Below are 22,927 nucleotides of genomic sequence, written 5' to 3' on the forward strand. Positions count from 1 at the left end.
GAGTTGCTGCTCTTCTTTTCTTCCATCTCCTGTTGAGTTTGTAGGTGTTCAGAATGGTTTGATCCCTATCCAGCTGAATTCCTGAGAGGAGACGAAATCCAGGTCTCCTACTCCTCCGCCATCTTGCTCCGCCCCCTCTTTCTTTTTTTTTTAATTAATTTTTTTCCTCTCTAAATTTTTATTTAAATTCTAGTTAGTTAGCATATAGTGTAATATCGGTTTCAGGAGTAGAATTTAGCGATTCATCACTTACACAATGCACCTGATCTCATCTGATCTCAGAAGCTAAGCAGGTCCAGGCCTAGTTTGTACTTGGATGGAAGACATTTTTTTCTAGAGAAAGTTTTGACCCATGAATCACACCATTCAAAGAAAACTTTGTATCCTCTCTTTTCGATATTGAAAAGACCAAACTGTGAATTTTCTAAATGTGCCATAAATTCTGTTACAGATGTAATCAAGATGAGACTTGTAAGATTTATCCCTTATCTGGACACTATGGAAGATTCCAATTTAATGCCTTTAAATTCTTGAGAAGTCTGGGCTCCGTATATCTGCAGTGTAAGATTTTGATATGTGATCATAGTGACCCTCAGTCTCGCTGCAACCAGGGCTGTGTCTCTCGAAGGAAACGAGACATTTCTTCATACAAATGGAAGACTGATTCTGTCATAGGACCTATTCGTCTGAAAAGGGATCGAAGTGCAAGTGGAAATCCAGGTAAGAAAAAAAGCTATTTCATGATCTAAGAACACCTCATGGTTCATTAAATTCTGCTGAAATGTATTCCTTCTTAAGCATGTACAGTTTAGAGATTTATGATATTTGTAACAAAGCCCTAAATAAGGTGAGCACACAAGATTAATTTTTCTTTCTATTAGTTGATAAAATGAAAACCATGTACCTTTTAAGCATATGATGCACTGATAATTCACCATTATTCGCATGGCTTTTGAGTATAAATGTAATGTCCTCACTTCTAAAAACAATAGTTTCTCTTAGCTTCCTGACTTACAGACACACCATGGCAGATAACAGAATCAAAAGCAATGTATTTTAATTCCTAAATGAGTAAAATCAGATGAACCAGCATCTCACACAAATCACCTTTTGGGGGAAAAAAAGCAATTTTTTCTAAAACAGAGAAAATACTATATTTTCAACACAGCCCCGCTTCTTTTTTAAAGGATGGAAAAATGAGCCCTGCCAGGTCCCATAACAGAGTGATAGCGAATGCCCAAGGACAAGCCACGGCTGAATGGCTTCGATAGACTATAATTACATGAAAACTGTTTATAAGAATTTATCTCATATGAAAATGACCCTGGCATAAGAGAATCTTATGACCTCTGTCTTTATTATTATTTGAATGGTTTGGGAAGGAGTAGGAGTCTAGTTTGTAGCAAAATATTTCTATGACAAAAACAAAAGAACACAAACAAAAATTAAATCCAGTAATTTTATAAACACAGTCACTAAAAAGATGATGCATCTATGGATATTAGTCTAAATTAGTTGAAAATTTGTGAACGAAAGTTATAGAAATATCATGCACATTAGAAGAGTACCCTTTTCCTGTTTGAAGAGAAGAAACTAGTTGTTTCTCCATCAATCAAATATATTTTGGTGACTATGGGAGATAGTGACTATCAATAGATGAACCTGCAGTTGTTTGATTTTGATACTTGAATTCCACAAGTTTCTCACCTTATGTCAGGGAAACAAATTAACTATTTAAACAAACAAATGTAAGGACATCTTGGCTTTTAAATTAAACAGAAACATAAACTAATTGAAATAGTTGCTAGCAGTTCCTGTATGTTGTTTTGGCATTAAATAGCACATATTCATTGATGCCTAAGATTCGTAGGCTATGGAGAGATACACATTCATGAAAATTTTGTAATGCCAAGTAATACTTTTCTTTAAATGATTTTTGTCTGGTTTCCAATTACAGGATTTCAGGATCAAATACACAGAGAAGAAACTCAGAATCAACCTTTCGACAGTCTGCATCTGTTTTCATTCATGGTCCTTGCTCTGAATGTCGTGATTCTGGTGGTGATCATAGCGAGGCATTTTGTGAATCAGGGAACAGACTACAGATACCAGAAGCTTCAGAATATTAACTAACCGGTTCAGCCTTCAGTGAGACACATTTCTCCCAAATGCCAAAGGAAATGCTGCCTCATGGCTACACATTATGAATAAATTAGGGAGAACCCCATAAAAATGACACACAGGTCCTGCTGTCACCGTGTTCAGAGTGTGCTGTCTTGCAGGGGTGATTGAAATGAACAAACATTATGTCCGTGCTAAAGAACTGAAGCCACCAACATATTAAATGAATTAGAAATGTCCTTTGTCACAAGCGTGAAACATTCTCAGTAAACATTAGGTGAAAAGAAGAAGGTTGTTTTTACTTAAATCTTCAACATTAGATGTATTGGTTTCCTAGATGCAAATAGGCTACCTTTTGAAACATATACAAGGGTTATAGTTGCTGAAACTAAGTGTGATGGAGAGAATTGCCATCTTGTTTTATTCATTATAATGCAGAGCTTTAGCATTTTACAACTTATTCACATCTCAGAAAGGGCTTTGGAAAGAAGAAAGCTATTTCATGATCTAAGAACAGGGAAGAAGAACCTGACTATAAAAGGAGAGCCTTCTGTATAGTTTCTAGGTTAATGAATGAAAACAACAATTCTCCTCCCATTTACCATCAAACACCAAAGCCAAATGTAATCCTAACAAGGAGTAGTCCGTTCTGACTGACACTTTCCTATCTACGGTATCAAGGGCCTCGATGGGCACTAATCTTACCCATACCAAACATCATATTGAATTCTTTGTCTTAGATGGACAGTACAACTCTACCCCATCACCCAACACCACCACGGATGTATATCAGGTTCTGATATAAGAGGCAACCACATTTCTGAATGCCCAAGAATGTCCCAGATGCATGGATTGGCTACACAGTGTGCCCAGGGAGTATGCCACGAGGAAGACAGCATCTCTGCCCTCATCAGACAAGTTGTTAGGGGCCTGCTGGGTTTCCAGCTCCAAATGAAAACACATCTTCCCCATTTTCTTTTCAATATTTCCATGTGGATCTTCCAAGCACTTGCCCCAAGTGGCCATGCAGTTGAGTCCCCTCCCTATTCATCTGTATGACTAAAGGGAGCTACTGCAAAGCTCTTCTCTAACCTAACGTAAAAGCACTTAAGAACGTAATTAGAATGGGCAAATCAAATTCAGTCGACAGCTTTTAAAAACTGCCTGGTCCCTGGCCCACCCGCCATCTTTCTGCCAGGAGCTGGCTGAGCCTATGTGGGCGGCTGGGCGTGGGGGCTGCTCAGAGGCACGCCAGGCACGACAGTGTAACACCAAGAAGACTGTCACATAGTGTGACTCAGGAGACAGTGTAAAACTACATCACCATGAGTCAGAAAACCCTTCGCAGTGCAGCTATTGAGTTATACCAATGCATCGGATACAATGCATGTATCAAATAATACACAGCAGAAAGGTTTTTTCTGCAGGAGAAACTGCAGTAAAGTAAGTAAAGGTCTGGAGTTGGTGGCCTGGGCTTTAGTCCTTCCACTTACCTGGTGGGTTACCTTGGCCAGGTCACCTCCAGCCTTGATCTCCACAATTTAAATCGGGGAAGGTAGCAACTGCCCCCCCTCCCCTCGCCAAGTGTTGAGGTTGTGAGGATTAAATGAGGAAATGAGCTGCGGTCAGGGGCTACCTGTGTTCCACTCGCTGCTGGTGATGAGTCCCCACGGGCAGCCCCCAAGTTCTGTTTGAGAATCACTGCTCCCTCAGACCATACCTGGTACTGACTGTCATGCGTTGGGTCCCGGGAGGAAACCTCTGGTAGAGAGGTTTGTGGGCGGAAGGATTCCTGGGACGTGTGCCTAGACTCCAGCCCTGGAAGGGGGGAGGGAAGCAGGCCTGGGCAGGGGGTGGTGAACGGTGAAGCGGCGACAGCAAAAAGCCCGGCCACCCCCCGGAGCCCTTCAGAGATGCCCCCACACCGGGGCGTGGTGTCCTGGCCACATGAGTGCCTCTACCGACCAGTCATCGGTTGAAGGCTGCGAACGTGCACAGGGCAGCTGCCTTGAGCTGAGGGCATCCCTGCAGAGCAGGGGGCTGGGAGCCAGCAGCCCCCGACACCGCCGGCAGCCTGAAGAACCACTGCTTCCGCCGGGCGGAGATGTGGGCGTCACACCAGAGCGGTCATCACGCTCACTTCCTAAAAGTGCAGGATTTTCAGAAAGTCTCACGGTGTTCAACTCTGACTCCATGTGGTATTCAAGAGACATACTTTTTTTTTTTTTTTTAAGATTTTATTTATTTATTTATTTAAGAGAAAGAGAGAAAGGGCATGAGGGAGAGGGGGAGAAAGAAGCAGATTCCCCGCCGAGCAGGGAGCCCAAGGCAGGCTCGATCCCAGGACCCCGAGATCACAATCTGAGCTGAAGGCAGATGCTTAACCGACTGAGCCGCCCAGGCGCCCCTCAAGAGACATGTTTAACGAAGCATTTCAGCAAGGCTAAAAGCAAAATGGGCAATGGAGTACCAGCACGTTCGAACAAGATGGGAGGGTCACCTCATTTCTACTGAGCAGGGTGGAAGCCAGGCTACCCTCGTGGCCTCTGCTGTCCCTCCCCCCGGGAAGGTGGAGTCACCTCGTTACCTCTGGGTTGGGGGGGTAGAGGTCTTGGCTCTCTAGGAGGTCTCCTCTGACACCATCCCAGAGTAGTCTCAAAGGGGTGGCTTATACCTGCCCACTGGGGTTGGAAGCCCAGGCTCCCTACCTGGTCTCCACTGACATGGGGGGTGTTGGGGAGGCCCCGGTTACTGCGCAGAGGTGATAGCACCCTGGGGAGGGGAAGGAAGATGGAAGGGATCCTGGGGGCAGGTGGAAGTCTAAGCTCCCGCTTCACCTTTGTTGGCTGGGCTGGAGGTAGGGCCACAGTTTTACCCATGGCTCATGGTCTCGCCTGGCTACCACTTTACCCGTCCTTTGGCTAGAGAGGGCAGGCTTCTCTTGGGGCTTTTTTTGTCTCCACCCATTGGTGTTTCTGGATTGCAGGTTTCTCCCTGTTAAGTGCGTTTTGATCCATAAAGCATGGAATGCTCAGCAGCAGCCATGGCATTCACACTTGAACGTTCCTCAGAATCACCTGGAGTGCTATTGGAAAGGGCAGCTTCCTGGCTCCCATGTGCTGAACTGCACCCGGAGAAGCTCCCTGGAAGTTCACTGGACACTTATTTATTTATTCTTAAAAGGTCAGTCCTTTCCTTGTCAACACTTTTCACGTTAGGCGTTTGTTAAAAGCCATAAGATTCTAACTTTGGAAGCTATTAGCCTCCCACTTCCTCAACACATATGGGATAGATGCAGTTAATGGGTAGATAAGCTTCGGAAAGGAGAAGCTCTAGCAGCTCAGAGCTCCTTGGAAAACTCCTTAATTCATCTGAGGCATTCCTGTGAAATAGATGCCCGATGCTCAAATCATGTGACTGAAGATGAAGGTACTTGGTGACAAATGATTAACTTTTGATTTAAAGATGCTGTCTTCACCAGATGACCAGCAACTATATTTCATCAACTTCTACCAGGTATAAACAGAGAACACCATCAAAATACCCATCAGCATCCTATTTTTATCAAGATGGCTATCGATGAAGGTCATGTTTGACATGAGACAGATGTTCCCCTTTAGGGCCAATGCCCACCCTCGGGTCATGTGTCAGATTTTCATCTCTTAGGACTTCAGGGTTAGCTCTCAGGCTCCCCAAAACCCTGTCCTCCTCCCTGGGAGACTTGATCATACTGTATTCTCATCTCATGCATGCTCTTAAATGACAGAGATGGGAACAATTTCTTGGACTTGAGAACTCATATTTTAAATGTTACTATTGAATATTTCTTGACAAGCAAAAAAAAAAAACAAAACTGACTATGTCCAAGACTCTTTCTTTCTTTCTTTCGAGAGGGAGAGAGAGAATCTTAAGCAGGCTCCATGTCCAGCGCAGAGGACTTACACAACCCTGAGATTATGACGTGAGTTGAAATCAAAAGTTGGGTGCTTAACCAACTGAGCCACCCAGGCGCCCCAAGACAGTTTCTTTAAAGATAGCTTTGAGATAACCGAGTGCAGCCCAGGCCTCTTCCTGTTAAGATACAAAGAGAACTTGGATAAAGTGGGTGCTGCCCGCCTTTTCCATGAGGGTGTGGGATATGTGAACCTTCCTTTCTGTGTTCCTCAGGTTTCCTGTGTACTTCCCAGGTTTCCTATAAAGCTTGGAGGATCTGGGACACAGACTGAGTGTGTGGTAGCTCAGAAAACAGTCACACAATTGTGTCTCCAACTCTCATTTGCCGTCAATGTCAAAGCTGTCACCCAAACCCAACAAAGCAGAGGCACGATGTGTTCCCTCTGAAACAGGCAAGAAGAGCTTGTTTTGAGTAAGTGACAATGAGTAAATGAGCAAATGACATGTTCAATTCAACTAACCAGTTATTAGGGTTTAAAACAAAAAAGAACAGTGACTTCCCAACACTTGGTTTATTTTTCATAAGACTCTTTGCAAGATCTGAAAAGAAATTCTCACACCACCCAAAGGACAGAAACAAAAAGATCCATTTACTAGCATATGAATGTTAAGGAGTCAATTAAACAAAATCTTTAAATTATCAATCTGGTATATAGAGAGAACTCTGTTCTTTAGAACATGTACAGTTGAAGACAATGATCAAGTTCTTAGAAGTGAAGAATTAGAAAACATAGCATCTCCAGCCTGCAAAGTGACTGCCTTACAACTTTAATAATCAGAGAAGGTTTATGTAGCAACAAACCTCAGAGAGAACCTCCTTAGCTGTTTCTTCTACCTGTCACTCTGGGGACAACTTCTGATTTGTCAAACTTATGACTTTGCTGCAGGGAAATAGGCTTTGCTTTCTAATAACAGATTCGTGTGAAAAGTGGAGAAATCACACAAGGGTCTTACTCCAACCAGTCCCTCTGTGGATTTCCAGTGGCCCCACCACTTGGAAATGTTCAGTCTGCTCTTCTGGGGTCTCCACAGGGCCTGCATCCCTCCTACTCCGCTCTACACAGCCCTGGGAGCAGCGGGAAGAGTGGTCCCCCACTTTGCACACAGCGACCTCACACTGCAGGTAGACGACATCATAGTTGCTGAGAAAGTTGAAGGCGTTGAACTTGAACTGGGCCGTGTTCTTCTGCTGGGAGTGCAGGTTGACATAAGTATTGTCTTTGATGCACCTGATAGAAGAAAAACCCTCAGCCAGAAGGATTAACTTGAAGTATGGTGGGAATTCACTCTGACTGGAATAATCAGACTGATGAATTCCAAACAGAGTTCTTCCCACTACCCACTCTTTCTTTTATAAACTTAAAACACTACCATGAGTAGAAAAACCACTGTTCCTGAGCAGAAATAGAAGGTAATAGTAAAATAACCATAATAAAAAACGAACAAGGTAATTATATTCTAGCTAGAGCTGATGCCTTCTGAAGGCCTACTCTATTTTGCCCAAAGGGGAGATTAAAGGTAGCGGTTGTATTATTTGAAGGTGAAACTTAAATTATTTTAAAATGTGTTAGTCGGGGTGCCTGGGTGGCTCAGTCAGTTAAGCATCTGCCTTTGGCTCAGGTCATGATCCCGGGGTCCTGGGATTGAGCCCCAAATCAGGCTCTCTGCTCAGCGGGGAGCTTCCTTCTCCCTCTCCCTCTGCTGCTCCCCTGCTTGTGCTCTCTCTCTCTCTGTCAAATAAATAAATAAAATCTGTTTAAAAAATGTGTTTTGTCAATCCTAACATAACTATGGAAAAAGTTAAGGAAAGAAGTATAAATGATCCATCAAGAGAGGAGATAAAACGGAATAATATAAAATGTTCCATTAAAACCAGAGAAGGCAGCAAAAGGAGAGTGGGGATAGAAACAAAGAAAAAATTCAACAAATAGAAAACAGTTACCAAGATGGTAGATTTTCATCCAACTATATCCATAATTACTTTATTTTAAAAAAATATTTATGTATTTATTTGAGAGAGAGAGAGAGAGAGAGAATGAGAGTGTGAGCTGGGGGAAGAGGGAGAGAGAGAATCTTAAGCAGGCTCCGTGCTCAGTGTGGAGCGCAATGTGAGGCTCAGTCTTATGACCCTGAGATCATGGCCTGAGCTGAAATCAAGAGTTTGATGCTTAACCCATTGAACTACCCAGGTGCCCCTCAATAATCACTTTAAGTGTGAGTGTTCTAAATATGCCAATTTAAAGATACAGACTGCCAGAGTAGATAAAATGAAAACAACAACAAGAAAACCCAAGATCCAACTACTGTTGTCTATAAGACATCCACTTTAAATATTAAGACCTAGAAAAGGGATGGAGAAAGATTTACCATGCTAATACTAATCAAAAGAAAGCTGGAGTAGCTACATGAATTTGAGACAAAACAGAGATCAGAGCCAGGACAGCTATCAGGAATGAAGAGGGGTATTGCATAATAATAAAGGGATCAACCCTCCAAAAAGACAGAACAAGCCTTAATGTATATACAGGTAACAACAGAGTGTCAAAATGCGTGAGACAAAAAGTAATGGAACTGCAAAGAGAAATCTACAAGCCCACTGTGTTGGCTGGAGACTCCAGCACCCCTCTGTCTGTAATGGACAGATGCACCAGAAAATCAGGAAGCATACTGTTGATCTGAAAAGCACCACTGATCAGCTAGACTTAGGGATATCTATAGAACACTCCATCCAACAACAGCAGAATACAATCCTTCTCAAGCCCATGTGGAACATTCACTGAGACGGACACCTCTGGACCATAAACTACACCTTAGCAAATTTACAGAAAAGAAATCACACCAAACACATCCTCTGATCACCATGGAATTGAACAGGAAATCAGTCACAGAAATGTTGCTGGAAAATTCTTATTCGGAAATGAAACAACACACTTCTAAGTGGCCCAGAGGTAAAAGAAAAAGTCTCAAGAGGAATTTAAGAAATATTTCAAACTGAGTGAAAATGAATATACAATTTACCAAAATCAAATGCATGAATTGGAAAAGAAGAAAGATCTATAATCAATAGTCTAAGACTCCACCCGAGGAAATTAGAGAAAAAAAGACCAATTTAAACCTAAAGCAAGCAGAAGAATCAAGTGTTGGCTGTTACATTCTGGCACCAAACCGTGCCTCCCTCCTTGATCTATTTGTAAGGAGAATTGAAAGGGAAGAGCTTTCTCGTTCGGAGACTCAGTGCAGTTTAAAGCCTCATCTGTACACCTCCCCTGATATGGCTCACGCCACCTCTGCACGGTGCTGTGTCTTGCCCATCTCCGGGCTTTTGGAAACAGGTACCACGATGATGCTTCCCACGTGGCTCTCACCACTTTAAAGCTCCCATCCGCAAGTGATGGGATTTTTGTCCTTTTGCACTGGTTGCCAATTGCCTGTCCATAATAAGTGTTTTGCTCCTGTGAGGGGGCAAAGGAGCTACAAAGGCAAACAACATCCAAAATTCTCATTTGGTGAATCCTTTGTTTAACCAAAGGAGCAAGAATAAATCTCACCACTCTAAGAGTTCAGGCTGAGAAAACCCGCCAGCCCATTGAGGTAGGACAGACGCCCTGAGAGCCTGAACCATGAATGCAGAGTGTAATAAAGTCATAAAACACAAAGGGAAGGGAGGCACAGGTAAGAAAGGGTAAGATAGGACAACAGGGTCCCGGACAACAAGGGCTCTGCCCAGTTGAGAAGCCACAGGTCCCCCAAAGGAATGTCACGTGAATATAACAGCCAATGCTAGAGTGCTTTCTATTTTCCTTACCCATGCCGGATCAAATTGTACTTGACAGTCGTAAAATCGTGGGGATCTGGAGAAGCCACGCAGGTATCCACGAAGAGCCGCAGGCTGGGGTTGGGGCTATGGAGCGTGGCCTGGAGGAAGACTGCTTTCTTCTGACTGGCATAGTATGGCCCCATTTTCCTCACATACTGGGACGTGGGCAACTCAAGGAAGGATACGGACACGTCATAGCCAACGTTGTCCCTGGGGACATCAGCCCCTGGGATGATTTCAACTTCAGATGGGCCATCCATCCTGCAGGTGAACTTGAGCTGAGGCACCCTATGCCGCATGAAGACTCGGCCGGGGTGGCCCTGGATGCGGCCTCTGATGGAGTTGGAGTAGCTGAGGGAGCCGAGCCCTTCCTGGGAGGATGAGAAGGGAGTTTCTGGCCAGTGCTCCCAGCTCCTTTACAAACACCTTTCTGCATGGGCAGAGGCCTCTCCTTCACACCCCTGCTTGGTGCCAACTCGCCGATGAGCTGGAAGCCAGAGGCCTCGGGCCTGCAGTCTGTGGTCCCTCATGCCCTGATGGGGTGACGTTATGTCCTTGCTGCCTGGAGTTCAGGTGCATGCCAGGAGCCCCCGGTGTGTGAGCCTGGACTCCCTTCTTCCCTCTGTGAGGGCTAAAGCTGCGCTGGTGTGAGGTGGGGCAGGGGCTCCATGCTAGCTACTTGGTGCTCTCTCTGCCAAAGTCCTCCCCCATCCCATCCCCTCATCCCGTGGTAGTCTCAGGCAAGCACAGACCATGGCCCACTGGTGCTCTTCTCCTCTCTTCCGGCTCCTTCCTCTGCTTGGCCCCAGACCCGTTCTGGCTCCTTGTGAGCTGTGGGCCTGGCCCTGCTCAGCTTCAGTCTCAGCCGTGCTCCTTCAAATCCAGCACGACTTGAAGGGCTAAGGGGGTGCTGAAGGCCACCATGCAGAGTGCCATAGTCTCTGGCAGCCCGGTCCCCACAGCCCTGTGTGCTGTCCAGAGACTCAGCCTCTATTCCTTAACCACCAGCTTATTTCACAGAACAATGTCATTGAAGTTAAAGAAACAAGTAGACCAGGGATATAGGAAGAGTGTCTAACTACAAAATCCTTGTTTTCAGTACATCTAACAATGTAACCTGTTCCACGATAGGATCTCCACGTTGTTCCTCTCTTCTTTTGTATCCGTATTTAGACACACACACCTTGAACCGTGACGCTGGTTCAAGGAAGCCTCTGTTTGTGTGACTCAGATCCTTGACGTTCTGCCTTGGAACCTCCGAGGACCTCCCCGTCAGCTCAAACCAGGTCTGCCTTTCTAGGCCTTTCCTTTCCTGCTCACCCCCCCCTGCCCCTTCCCAGTCCCATTATGAAATTTTTAATACAACAAAGACACTCTTTATGTTCTGCTTGAATAACTGTGCTTTATCCATAAAAACAGATTTTTTTTTTTTGCCCCTAAGAGCAAGTATCTCCCTTGCCCGTTGAAGCAGATCTCGCCCTGATGCACAGCTTAGAGAAGTCAACTCCTTGCCCACACGGCCCTGCCCCTTCCCAGGGGACCTAGCACTTCCCGGTGCTGACGGCCTCCGGCCTCTTCCTCAAGCCCTCCGAACTTGCTGCTGCGGGGCCTGGATGCTGGCTGCCCCTGCCGGGAGCGCTCCTCCCGCTCCACTCTACCTAGCGCCATCTCCTTCTTCAGGTCTCGGCTCCTTGGCCACCCGATTCCAAGTGGCCTTCCTCCCACCCCACATCATTTCCTCTTCCCTTCCTTGTTTTGCTGTCTTCTGAGCATCTGTAAAATGATTCTCCAATGTGCACTTGTTCAGTGCCTGTCTCCCTTTTCTCGAATGTGAGCACTGTGGAGCAGGACCCTGTCAGTCTGGTTGGCCATTGTGTCCTCAGCACCTAGAAGGTTGCTCAGCCACTCACTGAAATCATGCGTTCTGTGGCGGTGTGTTCGCCGTGGGTGGCCCGGGACTGGCCGTCACCCTGAGGGGTTCCTGACCTGCTGTGTCCTCTCTCCCCCGGGAGGTGAGAGCTGGGCCAGCCAGGGCCACAGAGGACAGCGGCAGGGTCCTCTCTGACGGCCTAGAAGCTTCCGTGGTGCCTGCCTCCCCAGACACTGGGGGGCTTCCGGCATGGCCCCTGGGGCAGAAACCGCTGAGTTAAAAACTAGATGTTTCAGAGCAAAAAGGGTAAGAATGACCGTGACAATGGATCGTGGATCACCACATCAAAAACCAATGATGTATTGTATGGTGACTAACATAACATAAAAAAAAAAAAAAAAAAGAATGACCGTGATCTGCATAACCAAGTAGACAAAATGTGAAGTAGGGAATCAAAGTGGTCACTCGGCATCATGCAGACTGTTTGAATGAATTAACCTCCAACCACTCCAAAGGTTTGCTGTTTTTGTGTGTGTGTCTAAATACGGATACAAAAGAAGAGAGGAACAACGTGGAGATCCTATCGTGGAACAGGTTACATTGTTAGATGTACTGAAAACAAGGATTTTGTAGTTAGACACTCTTCCTATATCCCTGGTCTACTTGTTTCTTTAACTTCAATGACATTGTTCTGTGAAATAAGCTGGTGGTTAAGGAACAGGAAATAAACATAAGCATTTCATTATCCCCACCTGTCCTGGATATGTGCTTTCTAGATTGGGAAATACAGCTAGTTGCCTGGTTAGAACACAGCAGTCAGATAGATCATCTATCCTCCCCCATGCCCAGCACTGTGGCCTACCCAGAGGACGACGTGTGCACTGAAGGTGAATAAAGAAGCATGTGGTGGAAAATGCTTGGCTTTGGAGCTAAGAGAACAGCATCCATCATCCATCCATCCGTCGGTTGTTTACCCATCCATCAGTCCATCAGCACTCAGCACTTAATACTGTGTATTCCAAATTCAGTATGTATTCCAAATTCCCAAAAGGAAGGAAGATTTCAGACAAATGAGTGAGTGCTCCAGGTCTCACTGAACTCAGAAACAAAATCAGGGTGGTGCCTTTCCTCTGTCCCTACCAGGTTTTGAACAGGTGGTTGAATTTTCCAAATAGCTCTCCTTGGCCTCCATCCACAGAAGGGTACCACCAACTCGCAGCAGTTTCTCACCTGTCTGACGGTGCCACAGCGACCATAGGGGATGCTGAAGATCAGGTAGCGCCCGGTGACTTGGGGGCGGCACAGCGCATCATTTAAGCGGATGTCCCAAGAGGAGTAGCCCAGCCTCCGGAGATAGCCTCGGTCAACGGTGACTTGGAAGAGGTGAGGCAAGCAGGAGAGCTGGGCTGCAGGAGGAGGGGCATGGGGAGAAACTCACAAAGGATTTGGCACACTGGACGTGTAGGTCCGGGATGTGGGTGTGTGCTTACTTTATAAAGCATGGGCGGTGCCTTGGGTGGGGGCTGGCTCAGCTCTCATCACCCCTTGACTTGACTTTCACTGACTTTATTATGTCCCTCCTTTTCCAAAAGTCACACCACATCATGGGAATCCTACCCAAGGCACATGTCCCACGGTCTGAGTCAGACCCTTGTCTAAAGATTTGAAGGACAGCCCACTTCCCATGTTGAGGACACCTGAGGTTGAACGTACATCTATCTGAGGCTTTGTATGAGAGGTAGTTTGGGGAAAGAGAGTGGAAGCAAAGCGGGAGGGAGCATGGGTATTAAGGGGTTTCTTCCCCAGCCTCCTAAAGCCCACAAGTAGATGGAGATGCCGGAGTTCTCAGCAGAGACACAGAAAAGCCCATTCTTTCTCCCCGGGACAGCTGCCCTCTGAGCTCCCCCTTCCCGCAGCCTGAAGGGGTGGGCTTACCCTTGTCCTTGGGCACAGCAGGGGCAGCTGGACCTGGTGAGGGGAGATGGGTGAGAAGCCAGTGTCAGCTGGGCAGACACACCGGAAGAGGAGGCCGTAGCCGGCAGTAGACAAGCAGTGGGGGGAAATGGGCTCATTCGGTTTAGCTATCACAGCTGGGATACAATGGCTTGAAAATACTCCAGGGCGACGGGGAGGGAAAGAGGGCCCAGGGCCTCCTGATGGAGCTGTGGGGGAGGGATTTCTGCGTGTGTCAAGTAGTGTTGAGAACACTGGTGTCATTGATGCCAAGATTTGTTAGAGCAAAGGGAAGAGTCAATACGGACTTTGCAGGTTCCAAGCACTGTCTGTGTGAATCTGGCTGATGTCCCTTCCCATGCACATGGCATGCTTGGGATCTCAGGCTGGGACATAGGCAGTCTGTGGCCCTCAAGGGCCTCCCTAGCCCAGAAGCAAGGTAGGACAGTAACCCAGGGCCAGGGCCCAGCCCAGGGAGCATGGCTGGCCACATTCACTCAACCCCTTCAGACACGCTTGGCCCCAGACCTCTGGTCCTTCTGTCACTATACCCAATGGAAAGGAAACCCCTTGGTGTATAATCCAAGAGTGGAAAATGAATTACTCTTTCTAGTGGGCCTGCTGACAGCAGAAGGGATGGCTGGAACTGTGAACAGACACAGCGAGAAAGTGAGGATCCTGGAGATAAGGATCCCAAGACCCCAGGCCGACTCTTACTCATAAGGCTCTCCCCGGGATGGTTTGTCTCTGGGGGACTCTGGTGGTTTTTCTATTTATGATCCATTTCTACTTAGAACAAGAGTACCTCCCACATAAAGATAAAAGCACTGGGAGTGATTCCTTGGTTTACCTGTAAAGAACTAAGTATGGAACCGACAAAGAAGCTCGGACTTGTTCACCAAATCTTACAATTCCGTCATTTTTTGAGATTTATCTGGGTAAATTTAGGGCAAATATAAGAAAGTACTACTCCACACAGGAGAGGGTCGACCTCTGGAGGTCAGAATGCCAAGACGGGTATCGGGTAGTAATAAAAGGTACTCCAGGAAAGGGATAGGCCAAATCTTGGATGAAAGGAACACAAAGGGAGCCCAGGATATTGTGGGGTTCGGACTCCTGAGGACTGGGTCAAGGGTGTCCACCTAGGATAGTGCCCTTGATGACCTTGTCAGAAACTGAAAAAGGGTCTTTGTCGTCTGACTGATAGCCTCAAGTTCTGTGTCCTTAATCACTGCATTATACTGGTACTTCTTCCTTCGACCTCAGAATCTCGTAGCCCTACTTCAGAACAAATATTGCCCTGAATCGGAATTGGACAAAACCGATGAATAAAACCACAGAGCTGTGCCATGAAAATATTCAGCACAGCGGTTGTGTGGCAAATACGCCCTTGCTATCCTAGCAGAGGGCGCCTTGGCTGACGTGCTGTCCCTTGACCTTAGGAGCGCTGGCAGGGGACGAGGCACGGAGCCCGGGGACACACCTGCGCAGATCACGCCCGCGTCCTCCCGGTGCTGGCAGTTGTGCCGGGCCCAGCCCGAGTGGCCGCAGCGGCTCAGCGCGTCCTCGGTGCCCGCGCAGCGCACGTTGTCCAGCAGGATGGGCCCCGAGCCCGGGCCGAAGCGGCAGCGCCCCGGGGCAGCGAGCGCGCGGCCACAGCCCAGCAGGCGGCACACGACGCGGGCATCCCTGATGTCCCAGTGGTCGTCGCACACCGTGCCCCACACGCCCTGGTGGCGGACCTCAACCCGGCCCTCGCAGCGGCTGCGCCCGTCGGCCAGGCGCAGGGGCGGGTCTGCGGGAGGACAGAGAGCGAGTCAGGGGACAGCGGTGACAGGCGCGACCGCCGTCCTCCACTGCCCCGCATCTCTGGGTCGTGCGTCATTTGCCACGGAAGAAATGACACCGCAGTGAGAGCCACCATGCCTGGTGGTGCTGCCCTCTCTCTGTCTCTCTCTCCTTCCTTTCCTCCCCCTCCACCCCTGCCGTAGCACTCCCTCTCTCATAAAAATTCAAACCTGCATTAACCGAAGCCCTCAAAGAACATCGGATATTGTCAGCCTAGTTGCCCAGATACCCAAGAATTTAATCCTTAAACAAAAACACTAAAAACCCAAAGAAAACAAAATGGCAAAAAACTCCAATCTTGGGAGAAGTGTTGAGGCACTGGCTTGACTTAGCGAACAAATCGATCCTATAAAATTTCTTTTCCTCCTGATGAATAAAAACCCACATCTGAACTGTAAAAAGTGTCTTCTGTGACCTCGCTCTTCCACTTCCAGGTGTTTACTCTGGATAAATGAAAACTGATGTGCACTGAAAGATTTGTACGTAGCAGAATCCTCCACTGGAGACAAAAACTGGGTAGCACCCTTACGTCCCCCCGCAGGAGACGGGATAAATTGCAGAAGATCCACCCAATGGAATATTAGTAAGCAACAAAAAGGAGCAAAGTACCAATAGAAGGAACCCTCTGGACAAATCTCAAAAACAATTTGTTAAGCAAAAGAAGTCAGACACAAAAGAGCACATATTTGATTGCATTTATATGAGATTCTAGAAAAACTAATCTACTCTACAAACAGGAAGCAGACCAGTGGTTGCCTGGGGGATTTACTGCAAAGGGACATGAAGGAACTTTTCTGGGTGATGGGAACACTCCATGTCTTGATTGTGTTGGTGGTTGCACAGTTGGCTACATTAGAAAAATCTCATAGACGTTTGCAATTCAGTGTATATAATTATACTTCAAAACAGGGGATTTAAAAGGTAAAAATTGTTTTAAAAATCTATATTATGTTGGTGGTGCCACACCCATAGATGTGTGTAAAATGATTTGTCTTCGTATAAAGTGGTTGCTGATGACTGTTTCCAACTTCCTGCTCTTTTTGGTCCATAGAAGATGTTTAGTGAATGCTAATAAATACCACTAGCTGTGGTTTCTCTGTGACTACAGTATCCTGGTTTAGGATAGTTGTTTGCTCCTCATCTAATTTGTTGCTGTGATGTTGGACCAAGATAACCATGTTTGTGGGCACTATGAATAAAGGCAAATATCTCTTCGGTGAGGTCCCAGGAGGTGAATGTGGGGCTTCCAACCCACAGAGGTGTGTGTGTGTGTGTGTGTACACACATCTGTGTGCACATATCTACTTATTAGCTCATAAAAGTTTTCTGTAAAGAGAAGCAACTTTGAAAAAAAAAATACGACCCTAACGGTATTAAAAATGATTTGATAATTTAAGTGCTTAGAACAAACACAACTTACCAGGTAAAGGGGTCATGTCCTTGCCAATTGAAATTGTAACTGTAAAAAGAAAAACTTAGCTTAAGAAAATGCATATCCTCAAAGTCACATATTTATATTCAGAACCACACATTTTCTCGAGGTTTAGACACTAGCCGTTTTGTTTGAGTTTCTGCTTAGGTTTAGGTGCAGAAATACTGTCCTCTAAGTTTTACTTTCTTATCAAAACATAGCAAGTGGTGTGTCCTGTTTATTCTCCAAAAAGAAAATAATTTGATAAATGGTCAGAAAAGAAGCCTTATAAATATACAGAATTTTTATAGGAAGAATATAAAAGCATTAGATTTTGTAGGAAAAATGTTTATTGGGGTGGCCTATGTGAGTCAGGTCAATATAAACATATTTAAAAACTCTAAGGAATAAAATAATTTGATCAGGACAATTAAATGAAGAAAACCAATCAGATTTCTCAGAAACATTTTTAGATAAGAAGATCATATCTGAGAGATGTAATTCCATGTGAAATATACAGAAGGAAGCAAGGTAGGAAAAGTAACAATGGATTTTATGATAGAGTACGGTTGTACAAATTACTATACAGCTAAGGGTTACTGTAGCAACAGGCATATGATCTTTACCAGGTGATGATGTCACTTTTGTTGAAATCATATTTATGGCTGCCAAAAAAAAAAGAGAGAGAGGAAAAAAATTGTTTCCAGTAAAAAAGAAAGCATTAATATTGCATGTCATTGAAATTTTATACTGTATACTATAAGTTTATGAAAATGAGCCTGATCCATAAGCTGCATAGAATAGAATCCACCCTGCTTATTTATCTTGTGGACTTACACATCCAGGAGTAAAATGGCAAATGAGAAGTTGGCATTTTGCCAGATAGGTGAACAACTCCCATTTGGAGCATCCATGCTATGTCCTATAATTTACATCTTGAATCCCTACAACAGCTGTGCCAGGGAAATATTGTCAGTGTTTTAGAGATAAGGAAGTCGAGACTCAGAGAGCTTGTAAACATGCCTGGGACATTTTCAGCTCTGACCTGAGAGGCCCCAAAGCATACACCCTTTCTACAGCGCTCTGCCTTTCAGGAGCATAAAATGTGGGTGTTGCATTCATTCTGTGTGCTGTGAGGGGAATAGGGATAAGGGGAAAGGAAGGTAATGGGCTAATAATGGCCACCACATCTACCCTTCACTCTGTGAGGCAGGAAGTGATTTTGCTGTGATGATTTCATAAAGGAAGTAAAGTGTGTGAGTGACTCCTAATCTGCGTGACCATCAACACAGCTACCATCAACCAGGTCTGCAAAGAAAAGCTCACCTCATGTGACGTCAAGAGCCAGTGAGAATGACAAGGGAAGGAATCTTCTGCCAAAAATGAGGTCATGGTGGGGCCAGGGAAAGAAGGAAGGGAGGGAGGGATGGAAGGAGGCAGGAGGGAGGCAAACAATCCTTAAATATAAGTAAGAGGAAAGTTCTAAACTTGGTTTCACTGCTTTTTACACCATTATGTTTTCAAAGTAACGAGGACTTGAAAAGAAAGGAAAGAAATAAAATACAAGAAAGCAGTAGGCCTCGCTACTGAAGAGCTCAGTATCCGCTCCATCAGATGGAGTCACATAGATAGGTTCATCAGCAAAGCCTGGGAGCAGAGAGGAAGTTGCATGGGAGCTGGGAGACCCAACTTGCCTTGCTCTGTGACTGTTGTGGACTGAATTATGTCCCCTCAAAATTCACGTGTCAAAGCCCTAACCCCCAGCGTGGCTGTATTTGGAGATGGGGTCTCTGAGGAAGTAATCATGCTCAAGTGAGGTCATAAGGGGGACCCCCATCTGATGGGACTAGTATCCTTATAAGAAGACATACCAGAGTGCTCTCCCCCGCCCCCCGCAGAGAGCATACACTGAGGAAGGGTCCTGTGAGCACTCAGTGAGAAGGTGGCCATCTTCAACCCAAGAGAAGACCCTCACTAGGCACTAACCCTGTTGGCACCTTAATCTTGGACTTCTAGTCTCCATAACTGTGGAAAATAAATTTCTGTTGTTTAAGCCATGTGGTTTGTGATATTTAGTTATGGCTGCCTGAGTTAAGACAGTGGCAAGTTTCCTCCTTCTCTGGGCCGCATTTTCCTCCAAAACGAAGGTAGTGGTTCAGCATTTTACTCCTCGAATGTGGCCCATGACCAGCAGCATGGGCATCACCTGGGAGCCTGTGAGAAATGCAGAATCCAGGCTCCACCTGGAGCCATGAGATCCGAAGCTGCATTTTAACAAGTTCTCCAGGCCGTCCACTTATACATTGACATTTGAGTATCGCTGCCATGGGTCATCTCTATGGTATCGTCCAGGGTTGACACTTAATGCTATTTTATCCTACTCATCCTGTCCCCGCATCTGCCTCCACCATATTCAGAATCATTACCACCGTTGGCTCCAGGGGCCTGGAACCAACCAGACCTCCCTCTCCTCTCTCCTGACCTCTCTTGGGGAAATAGGAAGTGTTTTCTCTGGGTGTGTCCACTCCTGCTGGGCTGCGGTTTCTCAGTCACTCACCAAGGGTACCGCAAAGAGCAGAGAGCGTACCTGGTGAAGGCGCCTCTTCTCCTGGAGTGGGGGTTGTATCTGCAAACAAAGAAGAATCAAACTCAAATATCAATGAAAAGACAATGGAATGTTTTGGTTTGAACGACAGTGTGGTAGAAGATGGAATTGCAAATGGGTAGAACCAACACTATCACAATACAGTTCTCTTGCATTTGGGTGTGCGGGATGGATCAAAGCATCACCTGTAACATAACACAGACCACCAAGCGAGTGGACGTGTGGAGCCCCTGCCCTTGCCTCCCATGGGCACATCTGATTAAGACCAGGGCAACAAGCAGAGGGTGTTTCCTAGCGGAGGGACCACTCCTGTGACTATGGATGCATGAAGAGAACATGAAGCTTCATTTCTGTGAAAAGGATGCTGGGACTTCTGTTTCCATCAGCGCTTCTGCGACAGACAAAATATTCAGTATCTACGTTCATTTGCCCAACAGGAAGAGGGAGAGTTGATCATATTTAACTTAAGAAATGTGACAGGCAGAGAATATTACCAGAGGGCATGTCTGCTTCTGCTGAAGTTGAAGATACATCTGTTTAGGGACAGAGAAAATAGGATACTTAAAAATCGGAGAAAGGACACTTCAGTGTGTCTTTTCATTCAGTCTACTTTGGGGTCAACATGGTCATCACATGGGCTCATTTCCTAAATAGAACATGGCAAGTGAGAAACTGGTCTCATTGATTTAAACCACACAACAAGAGAGCATTTACCAGAGGGAGAGGTCACTTCTGCTGAGGTTGAAGAGGTATCTGTAGAAAAAGAGAAGACAAGACCTAAACACCAACAGAGAGGAGAGGACTCCTGGGGGTCTGTTCTTACTGAGGCTGTGCTGGGGATAAACCTTCCATAGAACAGCCTAGCCTGATGAATGGAACTCCAAGAAGAGGCACTTAATGGGGCAGGAGACAGTGTCTTACCTGGTGTGGAGGTCACAGCGGTTGCTACTGAAGCTGCAGATGAACAAAAATAACAAGGCAGCAATAAGACACCCATATCAGGCATACATGTTTGTAAGATACAGGAGACGTAAAGGTGGCCATCCTAGATCAGTATGACCTGTCTTGTCTTCTTGCTTTCCAGACAGGGGCTATGGCAGGACATCCCTAGATCCTCCATTGCCTCTAGGCCACCCCTCCACTCCTTGGGTCTCCATTCCTCTTGCCCACCCTTTACTTCTCCCCTCAGAGAAGGTGGACATTACGTACTCAGAGGGCAACAACCATTGGTCCAAGTTTCTCCCAATATGGGCTAGTCTCACAAAGATTCTGTAATTGGAAGGATTCCTTTGCCTGGTCCTCTCTCCTCTCCTCACATGGTTGGAAGACAGTGACAGAGGAAAGGGCGAGCTCTATAGACCAGAGCTTTCTCTAGGTGGGCTGTCCCAAGACCCAGACTGCGGGTAAGGAGGGGGTGGCAGGTCCATTTGCCTCTTGTACTAAGAGTTGCCCTCCAACCAAACCTTCTCAGTAATAAAGGCCATATTTTGGTATTGACTCTGGTGTTTTATTTAATTCTTTAGCACTTAGAGTAGGGGAGAGCACCCTCTTTATTGTCCTCCTCATAAATAAACCTCTAACACTCTATTTGTAAAACTATTCACCCCAAAGTCACATCAGGAACTCCTCAGATAATTGCAACCAGCATCACTCAAGATTATCGTACAAAACTAAAGTTACTTGTTACCGTGGTTGACTCTGTATCCCTCAATATCTTGGCACAGAGCCTGGCACGTGACCATCCTCGTCGAATGCTGGATGAATGTCTGAGGAGGATCAATCAGTCAAGCCATGGCTTGACTCCCCACCATCTTGCCAACACCCACACTGTGGTTGGTCTCCAGGAGAAACTCCCACCATGGGCAGTTGACGATAGACCACCAGTCAGTCCAGTGAGTGACTTATTTTTGAGTTTGGGAATTGGCTGAACTATTTTCCCTTGGCCCATGCATTTAGCTGCGCTGCTCAGAATTCATTCACCATCAGGGGGTACAGAGGTGGCCTATGTGAGTCAGGTCAGTATAAACATATTTAACAACTCTAAAGAATAAAATAACTTGATTGGGACATAAACAATTGCATAACGAGCTCCCTGGAAAATCAAATAAGATAATTTATAGCAAGTAAGATGGATAGAGCCCACAATAACATAAAAATTACCTGTTGAGGTGGTTACAGTAATACTAAAAGATTCTGGAAATGAGAAAAGGCAATTGGTCAAAACCTGCTAAATGGCAAAAATACTTGTTTTATAGTTAACGCGTTTTCTTCTCTCCGTCCCTGGAGCATAGAAATCAAAGACTTCGTTTATTTAATCAACAGCTTTTGATTCATCAATCTCCTCTATGGCAGACACTGTGTTAGATGCTGGAGTCAAACAATAAAGACAGCAAGACAGGGCTCCTGTTCTGTCAAAGTGCAGCTGTGACCAGCGCTATGAAGGAGAGATATGTGATGCTCTGAGAACCTATGACAGGTGATCTCACCTGGCCAGTGAGTTCCCCTCTCTGTCTTCCTGAGAGGCACCACCACCACCTCATGCCTGGCACAGGGTCTGGCCCAGACTGGGCACTCCACTCAAAGACTGTGACAACCTGACACTCCTTCCCTCCGCACCCCACCCCCCCAAAGCTGTCTTGGTTTTGGCCCTGGTGACATGGTGCAGGCAGTCTTGTTGACCCTACATTTGCAGAGGGCAGAGGGCATTACCAGGTGAAGAAGTCACTTCTGCTGAAGTAGAAATTATGCCTAAATAGGAAACACAAACAGGAAAACCAGTCAATTGATGAGAAAGTTTTTATGCATTTTCTAGTTCTACACAATTCTGCCTTTCCTAAGATCTCTTCTACCTGGTTTTGTTGTTGGAAAAATTCAAGTGTGAGGACTAGTCATTTCCCAACCTCCTGAATAAAAGTTAAGGCACCCAAAGCAAAACATGAACTGTTATAAATAAAAACTTTCCTGAAATGGAGCACGTTTCCCTGCCCTGTCCTTTTATTTTTATTTTTTTTTAAGATTTTATTTATTTATTTGACAGAGAGAGACACACTGAGAGAGGGAACAAAAGCAGGGGGAGTGGGAGAGGGAGAAGCAGGCTTCCTGCAGAGCAGGGAGCCCGATGCGGGGCTGCCCTGTCCTTTTAAACAGAAGACATAGTCCACCCTGCATGATTCAGGCTCATGGGGAAGAAACCACTGTGACTCAGGGCTGTCATACAGGGGTACCTCAAAGGATGTTGAGGTTAGTGGGGACTTTGGGTCCATATCGGAATATTTAGAAAGTCTGGTGACATTTACTGGGTTTCTGAACACTTCTCTGGCTATCAGATGATCTGTTAGCATTTCCTGC

The 22,927-nt window shown here is 45.9% G+C and overlaps 1 long non-coding RNA gene across 1 annotated transcript; it reads left to right on the forward strand.

Annotated features, from left to right (window-relative positions):
* Positions 1-456: 456 nt before the first annotated feature.
* Positions 457-2,236, forward strand: LOC145722018 (uncharacterized). Its single transcript, XR_014146053.1, has 2 exons — positions 457-720; positions 1,958-2,236. It is a non-coding gene; the product is annotated as an uncharacterized LOC145722018 (long non-coding RNA).
* Positions 2,237-22,927: the final 20,691 nt, after the last annotated feature.

The sequence above is a fragment of the Leptonychotes weddellii genome, chromosome 6 (genome assembly GCF_054177405.1).
Source record: "Leptonychotes weddellii isolate Sample4059 chromosome 6, ASM5417740v2, whole genome shotgun sequence".
NCBI lineage: Eukaryota > Metazoa > Chordata > Mammalia > Carnivora > Phocidae > Leptonychotes > Leptonychotes weddellii.